Source organism: Mercenaria mercenaria, unplaced genomic scaffold (genome assembly GCF_021730395.1).
Source record: "Mercenaria mercenaria strain notata unplaced genomic scaffold, MADL_Memer_1 contig_3683, whole genome shotgun sequence".
Taxonomy (NCBI): domain Eukaryota; kingdom Metazoa; phylum Mollusca; class Bivalvia; order Venerida; family Veneridae; genus Mercenaria; species Mercenaria mercenaria.
In genome coordinates, this window is record NW_026461846.1 from 50225 (window position 1) to 65111 (window position 14887).

The 14887-nt window shown below is 34.1% G+C and overlaps 1 long non-coding RNA gene across 1 annotated transcript; it reads left to right on the top strand.

Annotated features, from left to right (window-relative positions):
- Window positions 1-6938: 6938 nt before the first annotated feature.
- On the top strand, window positions 6939-13747 carry LOC123543375 (uncharacterized). Its single transcript, XR_008369315.1, has 3 exons — window positions 6939-7588; window positions 8102-8245; window positions 9389-13747. It is a non-coding gene; the product is annotated as an uncharacterized LOC123543375 (long non-coding RNA).
- The last annotated feature ends 1140 nt before the right edge of the window (window positions 13748-14887 follow it).

Sequence of the window (14887 nt, forward strand, 5' to 3'; positions counted from 1 at the left end):
ATATCTTAAAAAAATATAATGCCGTGCCATGAGAAAACCAACATAGTGGGTTTGCGACCAGCATGGATCGAGACCAGTCTGTGCATCAGGATCCATGCTGTTCGCTTTCAAAGCCTATTGGAATTAGAGAAACTGTTAGCAAACAGCATGGATCCTGAGCAGACTGCGCGGATGCGCAGATTGGTCTCGATCCATGCTAGTCGAAAACCCACACTATGTTGGTTTTCTCATGGCACGGCTCAATTATATATTTTTGTTCTTGTCGAACGATCTGGAGGCCAGTGCCTTTTTCAAGTATTCGTTTAAAAATTGCGTTATTTCTTAAATTTACTTTAGCCCCAATATTGCATATAGTTACATTAAAAATAAAATAATTTATTTGATTCAGATGTTTAATCACCCTTTAAATTTCATTGTGTATTAATTACAATATTGCCTGGGGATAGGAAATGTCCGGTCAGTGTTGTTTCAAGCTGGGTCATAAAAATATGTTAACCCACTTACTACAAGTGATAGGTACTTTTTTATGGTTTTATGCTTTTTGCATTGTAATATACATATCACTTTCCTTCTTCTGTCTTTATATCGTCTTTTTTCTTTCTCTCGGGGATTTAGCTTTCATGATTTTGCACTCATGTCAGAAATCCTATACAGACGAAGGAATCAGTACAAACTATTACCCAGCCTTAGAATTAACAGTAATAAGATATCGTTATGGACATGTTAATAGAGTTGCATATACTGAGTGAATATCGAACAGTAAATATCATGGCCCAAATTTCAAGAAAACATTTAAGGTATCATTATTTTTACTGGGGTAGGGGAAGCGCAATGGTAAATAGATCGAATTCTTAAATGGTGACCCCCCTTCCATTTTTCTTCTTTTTTATTTTTGGAATCTATAGTGAATGAAATCATGTACGCTTTTCCAAATTTGTTAAAAAAACAATTGGGCAGTTTCAATAAATACAGGCGCCTTTACGCAAAATTTTGGGTGAAACTCGACGTGCAAAAGATCTATAGTATGTATGCATTTTTAGGTCACTATAAAATTCTTAAAACTTTCAGATTAATAATCAAATTCTACATCATATGAATTTTTATTATTACCTAACTTTTTTGATATAATACTTGAAAAAAATAATACGCATCACAACCGCTTACATAGACTTACAAAGTCTGTAGAGATCAAATAATGAAAGAATGAATCAAATAATAGTTAAATGATGAGTTGTGGAAAAAAAGATCAATCGAATGAATGAATGAATGAACTATTTAACGGCTATTCTGAATTTCTTTTTGATATTAAGATTACAAAATTAAACTGACCTTTTGGACGCTTCTGAATTTGTTAAAGCAATAAAACGCAACCCGTGTTTCCGATTAATTGAAATATGATCTGGTTTGTCACAAAAAAAAAATCAGTTTATTAAAAATTAAAACATATTAAATCAAATAAGTACTTACTCGTGACTTCCTTTCCCTCTGAAATATGCAATTTACAGATTATCGCGTGCGGTCACTTGAGCCAGATGTTATCCCCTCGGGGAATGAACGCGCGAAGCGTGTTCTCAACTGATTGGACGGAAGAAATCATGCATTAAAATCCCTAATCTTGTTAATTGCATTCGTCGAGTTTCTGATTTGTCAATTGCAGTAGAAAAATGTAGAAATGACAGACTGAATTACCAGCTTAGGGTACTTGGCTATCTATCTGATTTAGTTCATATGCATACAAATTATTATCAATTAATGTTGCAGTAAAACTGTTCGCAGAAATTATATGTACAGTATATTTTCGTGGAGATGGGTAAATCAGTGTAAATGCTTATATCATTTGATTTAATGAAAGGCACTCATTAACCTTTGTCAATAGTTTTCGAGCGTTTTCGTTAATTTTAAGCAATATTTAAATTTTATACAGTTAATCAGTGCCACGCCATCCACGTTACCACGTTTATCATTTCTTTAAAGTAAAGTAATGTGATGTTATCGCTACCTGTTTTATCTTTATGAATTTTAATTATTTTCTCTTAAAGTATTTATTTTCTAGTACGCTTGTGACAGATGATGTGTTTTTTTTGTCTAGAATATTTTTAAATAATCGACTTCTTTACAACGGGTGAATATGGTAACTTTTAATAAATGGACCATAAATATCACGGTGCGTTTGACAAATAAGTGGAAAGTTTGCAAATAAAATTTAGGGGAAAAGGTATGGCCAAAACTCGAACCCACTACCCTGATATTTGCAGCTAAACGCTTTGCCGCTCAGCTACCTGCAAATGCTACAGTTTTTTTTTGTTTTTTTTTTTTTTTTTTTGATTTAACGTCGCACCGACACAATAATAGGTTATATGGCGACTTTCCAGCTTTGATGGTGGAGGAAGACCCCAGGTGTCCCTCGGTGCATTATTTCATCACAAACAGGCACCTGGGTAGAACCACCGACCTTCCGCAAGCAAGCTGGATGGTTTCCTTACATGAAGAATTCAACGCCCCGAGTGAGGCTCGAATCCACATCGATGAGGAGCAAGTGATTTGAAGTCAGCGACCTTAACCACTCGGCCACGGAGGTCCCCATGCTACAGTATAATATCAACTAAGAATTATATATGTAATATTTGCAACGCTATTTATGTTTAGACATTGAAAATGAATTTACGGAAATATACGAGATATTCACATGTGAAAGGTCAATACTAAAGGACACTACATCCACGAGAAATAAAATAGTCTTGGAACAGTGAATACTACGGTGGAATAGAGGGGACATAGGAACCATTTTATTTATCACGTGCGCACGTGTTAGCACCACATTCGCACATTGATACCACGTGCGAATGTGTTGATTAACACGTGCGCACGTAATAACTATCTTAGCTAACACTTGATAGCTATCACATTCGCAGTTGTTAGCTGACACGTGCGAACGTGAAAAATTACCAACGAAACTTATCGAGATATCAGTCTTTTTTTTTTTTTTCAAAAAACAAGAAACACTTACTTCGTAAATTACAGCTAACTATAAATAACACTTCCTTATGAAAGACATTCATTTAGAAAAATTACATATCTTTCACGCTTTTTCATTGATCAGCTAAAACGTGCGCACGTGTTAGTTATCACATGCGCACATGGTAGTATAACGTGCGAACGTGATAGCTGTCACTTGCGCACGTGATAGTTCACCCATGCACGTGTGAATTACCACATACGCACGTGCTAGCTAACATGTGTGCACAGAAAAAATAAAATATTTCCTATGTCCTCGTTATGCCACCGTACTATGCATAGAACATCTACAGAATTACTTCGAAACAAAAGTCAACGGATATGAAAATATTTTTTGCTTAATATTTATAATTAAGTTACAGCTGAAAGTGAACATTGAAAAAAAGGTATAAAATACATATTTTATGGCGCTTTGAATTATATTAAACTGAATGACTTCGTTTAATTATGTGTTTTCTTTATTACCAAATGCTATGTTATCTACATGTTTGTTTAAAGGTCCGGCTTATCCGGAGTGGGTCTCCGTGGCCGAGTGGTTTAGATCGATGACTTCAAACTAGCTGCCCATCACCGATGCGGGTTCAAGACTCACGCAGAGTGTTGAATTCTCCATGTGAGGAAGACATTAAGCAGGTGCTCGCTCGTGATGAAATAATGCACGTTAGGGCACCTGGGGTATTCCTCCACCAAGAAAACCGGAAAGTCGCTGAAGGACCTAGAAGTGTGTCAGCCCAACAAAAAACACAAAAAGCCGACCTACTCGGCCGGTAGCAGACGATACGTGTAGGTTACTAACCGAGTAGGAGGTGTTCATGAAATGAAAATACCCGCGCTCGTGCAAATCGTGACACTGAGAGCGTGTAGCGCTCGAGGTGTTACCGCACGAGCGCGGGTATTTTCATTTCATGAACACCGATCTAAGAGGTAAATAACTGACTTACACGACGTCATTTTAATTTGTTAGTTTTTTATTTATTTATTCATTTATTTATAAGTATTTCCTCCTCCCAGTCAGAAAATAAATTATAGTGGGAATTACTTTAACTTCAGCAGGTAAATTGAAATACGTAAAATGATATTAAAAAAGTTTATGAAAGTTCTGCTAATTCGCCAGTGTAAATGCATTTTTGTTCACCAATTATTTGTTGGGAGTTTTTTTTAATGCACAACTTTACACTTCGGTTGCATGTTTATAAAACATTTATCAAGATAAACTTAGTTTCGGACTCTGCATTTACAGTTTCGTCGTGGTCGTTATCATCATCATCATCGTCATCAAACAACAATAATGAAAATGATTAACTTCTTCTACTCCTCCCTTTTAAGTACTAAGCCGTGAATGTATCGTGTAGATGAAAACATGACGATCGTGATTCAAATGGCAAAATATACATTATTTAAAAAAGAAGTATACATTTGTAAATGCTACTTGACGAAGGTATTGTCTATTTTCTATAAGTATTGACCTGGCACTCATTAATCTTCACCAGTATTTTCGGGGGTTTCCATTATTTTACGAAATATTTGTATCCTAAAATAACCAATATGAATAGCCAATGGCACGGTGGCATAGTGGTAGCTGTCTTACTGCCACGCACGATACCACGAGTTCAAAATCACCTCAGACCATTTTTTAAATTCAATGTAATGTTGTTATTGATGTTACTTTTACATTATCTGTGTAACATATTTCACAAAATCTGATTGTTTTCTCTTGTAGATCTAGTATTCATTGTCAGGAAACGCTGGTGAGAAATACGTTGTCTTTCTATCTAAGATACTTTTTAATATGTTCTATTCAATATTTTCCATAACGTTTATAAATAGACCATAAGGTTTGATCAGACAAGTATGGCAATATTTCTACCGATAAAATTTGGGGTACGTACGCAGGAGTTGAACCATAAATACAGTTAAGCAGCTAAACGTTTTGTCCACACAGCTATTTGCACATGTGACATTGTAAAAATTATACAGTCAAGAAATATTTATATCGCTATTTAACTTCAGACACCAATAATTAATTTACTGAAAATATAGGGAATATTCTATAGTGTCAGATCATTCCTTACAGACAATAACATGACATTAATTAAATAAACATTACATTGTTACTCATCTAATTTTCTTTTCACGTGCTCAGGTATGGTATAATACCTGTGCACGAGCGCAGGTATGGTATGATACCTGTGTACGTGCGCAGGTATGATATGTAGTTATTCATTTTGGTTATTAACCTGCAGACAACAATAGAACGGTTGTGTAATGTATTAAATCGAACGAAAGGCGTTTGTTCGAATCTTTGGACGCAGATGCATTATATCGATTATTTTGCGTCTATAAAAATATTAGAATTGATTTCATAACTAAAGAATCAAAACATGTCTTATATACTTTTTCAGTACAAAATATAAATGAATTAGTTCCTCTTTTTTTCTATATGTATTTGCATTGTATGCACAAGCGTTGGAAATGTGCCTAAAAGGAGTTAATTTATGCTTGCATTTGATTTTTACAATGGCGATGATCCACCGATGTATTTATCACTACAAATAAATAGGGATGAATTGATTAATCTTTTTCTTTTCTCAATCGGCTATTTAGATTAAATATTAAAATAAATCGGGAACGCGCTAGATGAAATGATGGATTCATTCATGTTTGATTTTATACCTGCTTTTTTTTCAGTTCATGTCATATTAGTATTAAACATTTCTTTCTTTCATTATTGGCATTCATTCTACATACACCGTACACGTTCGAAAACATGCAAAACGTTTGACCTTTGAAATGGCCGGAGAATATCATTTTCACTACACATATTGATTGCATTCCGTTTTTTTGAAATATATAAATTATTTAAATCCCGTATTTCCGGCATATACGGGAAATATACGGAGTTGTTTACCAAGCATATACGGACATATACGTCCCGTAATTCCGAAAAATATAAATTATTTGAATCCCGTATTTCCGGCATATACGGGAAATATACGGAGTTGTATACGAAGAATATACGGGAAATTTAATCCCTGTATTTTCGAAATATACAAACTATACATATCCCGTATATCCAGAATATACGGGAAATATACGGATTTGTATACAAAGAATATACGGGAAATGTAAGTCCCGTATTTTCAAAATATACAAATTATTTAAATCCCGTATTTCGGGCATATACGGGAATATTACGGAGTTGTATACCAAGCATATACGGGACATATACGTCCCGTATTTTCGACATATACAAATTATTTAAATCCCGTATTTCCGGCATATACGGGAAATAAACGGAGTTGTATACGAAGAATATACGGGAAATTTAATCCCTGTATTTTCGAAATATACAAACTATACATATCCCGTATATCCAGAATATACGGGAAATATACGGGGTTGTATATGAAACATATACGGTAAATATACGTCTCGTATTTTCGTAATATACGGATTTATGTATTCCCGTACACCAGACATATACGGAAATATACGGTGTTGTATACGATCAGAATAACCCTTTTTAGAATTTCCCGTATTTCAATAATATACGGGGTATCGTATACTAAGAATTCCGTATTTCATAGTATACGGAAATCCGTATTTTATTAGTATACGGACTTTTAAATATACAAGCCCCGTACACGCCCGTATTTTAGTTTTCCCGTATTTCTTCCCGTATACGGGTAATATACGGGATCCCGTACACTCCCGTATATTAACTCTTTTTTCGCAGTGAAAGAACCCTAAAGTTCTAGTTCGAATTGTAATTAGAGTATAATGCAATGTCCATCATTAATCTCCAGTAATTTGCTTTAGAGTATTCAGAATGCCAACAAGTACGTTCCTATGCTCTAATATCTTAACTTTAATATTTCAGTTGTTGGCATATCTATCTATGCACGCATCGTTATATAATTCGTTGTTATTTTGATACTATTACCTGGTATTATATTTAATGTGAAAACCAGCACAAACTGCCAAATTATGTTGATGTCACATGTTTTACAAACATACCAGCCATTAAATGTAAGAATAAAACATGCAAAAAGGATTCTGAAGAAAAAATAAAAAGAATAATGTCGCAAAAAATATTGTCTAAAACGGTCTCGAACCCATGACCCCTACGCTCATGGTTTAAGTTTTCACCAGTGGTTCTCCCTACTGAGCTATAGTGGCAGTTATGTACAATTGTGTATTGTAAGATTTATAAATGGTACATTGTTGGTTACACCCGTATGAAATAAACAGGGGTATTACGGGCGTAAAATACACGTAAAACACACGTAACTATACTTTTAGACCAGGAACTGGGACGTAACTCAAATTTTACAGTTTCCGACTCAATATTACGTGCGTACAATTTTGCAAATGACGGGCGTAAATTTATTTCAAATGCAAACATTTATACTAAAATAATACATTGCATACTGAATACACAGCATCATAATGTAATGTTTCATTTTAGCAGTCATGGGAAGAGCAAAGTTCCAGGATGAAGATCTTATGCGGCAAAATACCGAGGAGATGGAGAGGGCAAAATTGAGGGTGTGTTTTGTAAACAAAATAGTAGGTGAGAAGTCTATGAAAATAATTTAAAATAGATACTCCAGCTGATTTGTATTACTATACATGTAGATATATCCAACTAATAGTATATCTATATATAAAGACAGTTTGTAATTATTCTGAGATAATTTGCATTTCACAGGTTTTATCACAGATGATGGTCATATGTTTTATTTTAAAACTGGAAGTACAGTCGTGCCGTGCCGGGTAGAGCCTTTATTAGCCAGGAGGTTTTCATGACCCCAGCATTGCAAGCACACATGTCCGTCTCTGCCAGGGTTTGAACTCAAATCCGCCAGCTTAGACACCCGTCGCTCTAACCACTGAGCTAGGGAGGCGGACAAACAAATACAGACAAATACAAATCAGACGGAACACTTAAGTAATGAGGCCATATAAGTCATTTAGAATAATATTCATAACCATAGTCTGTCTCAAGATTTAGATGTAAAAGTTTAAAGTAAAGAATAACTCTGTGATTTTATCTGAAAAAAGTAATTTTCTGTTTTCTAAACAGGTTATGGTGTTTTTGCCAAAACTGCTATATCAAAAGGTGAACTCTACATTGTAGAGTACAGAGGACCATTGTTAACAAGCGACACTGATATTCCCTGACACTACGTATACATTACTATTTCCAGCATCAGGGCAAAGAGTATTGGTAAGATAGTAAATGTATTCTGGTCTCTTTTTGCAATTTAGGACACGGTGATTGAAATTAGTGCGGGCGAGCCACCCCTTTATCACAGGGTAGGAACGACGTCACATGGGAAGTGGAAATGGGACTACCCTCCTGTGGAAGGTTTCACAAGAAAATGGAAACGAGACGACCCTTCATGTCGGAAACAAGACGACCCTCTACAGGGTCGTCTTGTTTCCATTTTCTTGTGTGACCTTCCATAGGAGGGACGTCCCGTTTTCACTTGCTATGTGACGTCATTCCAACCCTGTGTTTATGGCAACCAAAATTTACATTTGATTCATGAATCTACTGAGATCATTATTTGTGTTTCAAAATTTTCAGCTTGAACATATGTTACATTCATCTCTTGGATTTTCCTACACTGCGAGTCGAAGTGGCTTGACACTGACTTCGAATTCTATTTTTGATGACTGCTTGAGATGGATTTTGAGATAACTTGGCACAATTGTCCAGGTCTTTGATTTTAAGATTTAATATCAACTTGCCCAAATTATTGGTTTTAGAAATATTTATACTATATCAATGATAAACTCCATTAGCCTGAACAAATTATCACTTGAGTTTCTTACATGCAGACTATTATAGTGCTAATTTTCTAAGACTGTGTGAAGACAACTTGTCGCATGCATTACACATGCCCCAAGCTAAAAGATCAAGGTCACACTTAATGGTCAAAGGTAAAATAAAGTCATAATGCAGATGTCTGGACTTCAGGTTCTGCATTTGTGGATTTTCAAATAACTTTTCACAAAAGCCGGCCAAGCAACTTTTATACACAAGTCTGAAACAACAAGGCCTATAGCCTTTTATATTTGGAATGTAGCGTTACTTAGTGGTACTCTACCAAGAATTGTTCAAATTCTGCCCCAAGAGTGGAAAATTGCCCGTTTTGGGATCACCAGTTTTACATTACATAGACTTGCAGAGGAAAAAACTTCTTGTCTGAAACAACAGGGCCTACTGATTTTGAATAACTTTTGTCAGTACTGCTTTGTTGATATAATTTTAGAAACTGTTGTGTCATCAGAAAAGTTGTAACATATTGCATGACTGTAGTTTGTAGCATACCTTATATTTTTCTTTTTTTACTGCCTATTTCAGAAAAGCTCGCCGAATGGGCGTTTACATCAAACACAGGTAGTAAATGACGTAGTGTCACTCTAGTGATCGGTGAGAGGGTAATGTTTGCTCCACCCAAACGTATATTTCTAGCGGCCGCAGTGGAAAGAAGCGAGAAAAGCAGCCTCATAAAATTTTAGTTACAAAAGTAAAATATTATGGGAGTTTATTTCAAGATATTATCCTGCATAATCATTACAATATATGTACACATACACAGCATAGACACTTAAAACTATTTACATTATAGATCTGAACTGTCTGAAGATCGACATTGATGTGTATAATTTGTATTTATAGCAACTCTCAACGAAATACAACACAACTGGTTTCATGTATTTATTTTGAATTGATGTATCTAGTCTTCGTATAATATCCACGGATGTCGGTAATGGATTTTCTTTCAAATGCAGAAAATAAGGCATTATCAATGTTGTCCTTACACATTGAGCTATAAAGTTCTCACTGCGATCAAATGGTCAGTATACGGTCGCGTATATTTCGAAAATACGGGAGTATACGGGATGTATATAACAAATATACGGACCTAATATATAATCCCGTATTCGGAACATCTAGTATACGGGAAGTCCGTATATTTGTCATGCATATACGGGATCCCGTATACGCCGAATATACATAAATGTATATTTCCCGTATATATGAAGTATACGAACTTTAAAAAAAATCCATAGAAATGGTGTTTATTCGTGTCCTGCTTTAACACAAGTTTCATTTTCATGTATTCGAAGAGTCTTGAGACTTTTTTCCCGTATACTTTCCGTATTTTAGAATGTACGGAACACGTATACGAGCCTTTATATTCCGGATATACGTAGTATACGGATGCCGTATTTTTATCATATACGGACTGTAATTGCATCTAATATACGGGACATATACGGACTTGTATTTTCTAATATACGAGCTTCGGATGTGTTTTGTATACGCATGTTTTCTGTATACGCATGATATACTTAGTATACGGATCCGGTACTTGTGTCATATACGGGGAATATACGAAACTGTATTTTTTGATGTACGGACTACGGACTAGTCCCGTATATGCATGGTATACGCAATATACGGATCCCGTACTTGTGTCATATACGGAATGTATTTGCATCTGATACACGGGTATATACTGACCTGTAGTTTTTGATATACGGGCCAGGTTTTTTTCCGTTTATGCAAGATATGCGTAGTATACAGATCACATATTTGTGTCACATTCAGATCTAGACTGAATTTGGTTTTCGTATTCGGGGAATTCACTGACCAGTATTTCTAAAAGATACGTTTACCAGACTTTTCCCGTATATGCATTATGTGTAGTATACGAATCCCGTATTTTTCTTTTATGTGAACTGATTTTGTATATGGGAACACAATGAAAGATGACATAAAATGAAGGTCAGTCATACCTACAGCAGAATACAGTATGTTAGAAAAGCAAGACAAAGACAGGGTATGAGAAAAAAGTTCATATTGTTATTAATTGGAGACATGTCAGATTAAATTAACATTTTATTCAACTTAAATAATTTAAAACAGTTTTTCAAACGATTATGAATTATTTTCATTTCTTGTCCAAATGTAATAAGCAGAAAATGTAGGTAATCAATAACATCAAGCATTTCTTATGTTCATTTCTAATTGAAAAACTAGTAATTCGCACATTTAATTCTGCGCAGTTGACTCAACAAATCAGTTGAGTATCACTTCTTTTACTACTGTTAGTACATGTTTTCGTTATTCCCATGAATGTTGATTACCGCTATAGGCTTTTCGATTTGCCGTCTGCTAAGAAGAGCAGTACACCCCTTCTAATGTCCGAAGATGTATTCAAAACGAGCGCTTTAAAAAGACGCTTGTTGGTTCTGTGCTGGAACTCGATATGTAAGCAGGTTACAGATGATGCACCCCATGGAAATATTCAGTTTCCTGATCTCAATAAGTTTAAGCTTTTATCTGTTGTTTCGAATGTCACTGAGAACGAATGGCTCATCCGGGCTGTCTGTCTGCATCTGTTGATCAAACTAGTAGAACTACTCACATAAGCATATTCTCTATCGTGAAAATAAATAGTCGTCCAGTTTTCTGATTCCAGTAAACAACTTTTGTGTCAACCTGGAATAAAAAATGCACGCATTAAAAGTTATAAAAATGGACTCTTGCAATTCATAGATACTGAAAATTATATCTATTAAACGATGTGAAAATTATGACGAATAAAATGACATGTGGGCAGGGATGACAACATCATTTAATTGTCAGAACGCACCATACTCATTTCGTCGTGTAAAGAAATTAGATATCATTAAATGTGCCTGTTGATATTTAATACAAGTTATCTACAGTGTTTTATTTGCATTTTATGGTTATATTACGTTAAAATCTATCTCCTAAATTATATTTAATATAAAATGCATGGTGTTCATAGTGCCGTCACACGTTGTCCGGCCAATCCTCTCCTCATTTTGAAGGATTGTCTTCAAACAACTTTCTTCAAGAGAGATTTTACCTGTCACAAAACTTCAAAAGCACATAAAGTGCGGTAATGGGATCTAAATAACACTTGCCCATTTTATTCCTACCAAAATGTCAAAACTACATCCACAGTATAATTTTAAAACAAAGCTAGCGTTAACGTAAACTATGCTAAATTAGTGTTCTTTAACCTGTCCGCCATTACGCAATCCTCCGTGTTAGAACTTATTCAAAATGCACAATAATTCTTTTGTACAGTTTTGATAAAATATATGAGAGTGACATCATAGTCGCGTTGTTAAGCTTTTTTTTTTAAATTAATTTCAAACATCTCTTTAAACTTTGTGACTGAACAAGTTCTGAACGATATATTTAATTTGCCACTCAAGGTTTTAATTTTTTGGTTAAACAATCTGAAGAGTTTCCAGAATTTCCAATCTCGCGGTCAGTATAATATTCTCAGACAAGTAAAATATTCATCATAAACGTCTCATCTCTTCATGTTAGAATAAATATAATGCATCTCGATTTTTAATCCAGCAGTCCTGTATTAAAGTATGCAAATAGAAAACTAACTGTAAATCTGGATTTAAAATTATCCAAATTTCATAGATTAACCTAACTAATAAATAATACCAGAGTATCAATATAATTTACATTATTTCAAATAAAAATTTTGCCGAATATTCGATAATAATTATGTAACAGTGTATACATGTCCAATTTGTGGTAAAATGAAATAAATGGTACTAATTTGATTGAATGTTTGAAGATCGAATTTACAGACATACTCGATTTCATTCCTAACAAATGACCACTTTGTTTTCAGAATGATTGGTTTTGCACGAGCGCATGTCTATTCCTGCACGTGAACAGGCCTGACTAGAGTAACAGAAAAACGGTAGACATGCAAAGATAGACCTTCCCCCGAGATGTTTATTGTTCTCAGAGATTTTTTTTCTCGTAATATATAGACCCTATGCAAACTGGCTTTAATATTCCTTAAATGCACAGGATATACTTGACGATAAAATTCTATAAATGACATCTGTTATTTATGAATACGGAATAAAATATTGAAAGGAGGTTCGATTAAAAAGCAGAATTATCAGTTCATCAAGGATATCTTCCAAGCTAAAGTTGTCACATTATGAAACTTAAAATAGGAATTTTCGTTTCAATAAACTATTTAAAAATGTCATATTTAGAAAAAAAGATGGTCGCGCCGGGAATCGAACCCTGACCGTCGTGGCAATAAAGAAGTTTTCCGCTGTTCTTACCAATAACGCAATGGAGGGTTTAGTGTTTAATGCGCGTTAAATATACAAATTTCATCGTAAAAATTACGCAAAATTTTGGGTGAAACTCGACGTCAGTTTTATGTGTTTTGCGTTCAAAATCGTTTGCCTCCAATGTGACGTCTAATTAAACTTGACAAATTATATATCATTGGAGAGATAATTTTAACAATTTTTGCTGTATTTTGGTTGTATATAGAAACGCTACTTAGAAAACCTGTTAAGTACATCATTTTGCGCCCTGCTGAAAAAAAAGACGTTTGTGGTCATATTTGAAGATTTTACAGCTGCAAAATGGAGAAAAACAGAGAACTGAAACTGTCAATCGGAAATATCGTCAACTTTAATTTGTGAAAATGTCATAATGGTCCGTTGAAAATCGATCGGTGGCGCATATTTAAAATAACAGACTTAGCTGAGCAATTACTTATTTTTTGTATGGTCCTGAAAGTAAATGTTTATTTTAGATGTATAATATGTAACGCTTTTTAAATATGTTAGATACCATATTCATATTACTAAATATTACTTTTATTTGACAATAAATAAAGTATTATATACATATTCGACTTGTTCCGCATTTCACTTTAATATTAATTTAAACTTCATTCATCGTTTAGAAAACCGTTCGCCTGTAAATGCATCAGATAAAATTATAATGACCAAAGCTATTAGTTATCGAGTCACCCCACCCCCACCCGCACCCACGTATTACTACAACAACAACACTGAGTACGGAAATCGACGAATTGGATTATTTGTTCTATTGACTTTTATGATAGGTAAAGCTGTCCCGCTTAAATATGTGACTAAAAGTTGGTAATGCAAAAGATGAGTTTGTATGTATTTTTACGTATTTTTAGGTCAATATAAAATTCTTAACACTTTCAGATTAATAATCAAATTCTACATAATATGAATTTTTATTATTACCAACCTTTTTTGATATAATACTTTGAAAAAATAATACGCATCACAACCGCTTACATTTTAGTCTAGAAAAAAAATCGTTATTTTGTCAGTTAGATTACCGGTACCCATTTTCTAAAGATAAAAGATTGTAATTATTAACTTCATGAATGCTTTTCCGAGATTCCAGTTTTGATCGAATGAATGAATGTGCGTGCCGCCTTATTCATTCTTAAAGAAGCTAGCCTTGGCTACCTAGCTTCTACGAAATAAAACTTCTATCAGGAGTTGTTTTTGTCCTTGCAACTTTAATCTCGTTTAACCCCAATGGTATACATCAAATGATTTTTGCACGATGTTTTTTCATTTTATTTCAAACACTTGTAACATCAACATTTTTGTTGGCTATTGGATGAAAGAATGAAAGAAATAATAGTTAAATGATGAGTTGTGAAACAAATGATCAATAAAATGAATGAATGAATGAATGAATGAATAAATGAATGAATGAATGAACTATTTAACGGCTATTCTGAATTTCTTTTTTCATATTAAGATTACAAAATTTATTAAACTGACTTTTTTGACGCTTCTGAATTTGTTAAAGCAATAAAAGAGTATTTCTTCTGAAGTGTATTATTTAAATCGACATACTTAATAGGAAGCAACCCGTGTTTCCGATTAATTGAAATATAATTCATGGTCTGGTTTGTCACAAAAAAATCATATTGAGAACAGATCGGTCAAATTCAGTTTATCAATAATTAATACATATTAAATCAAA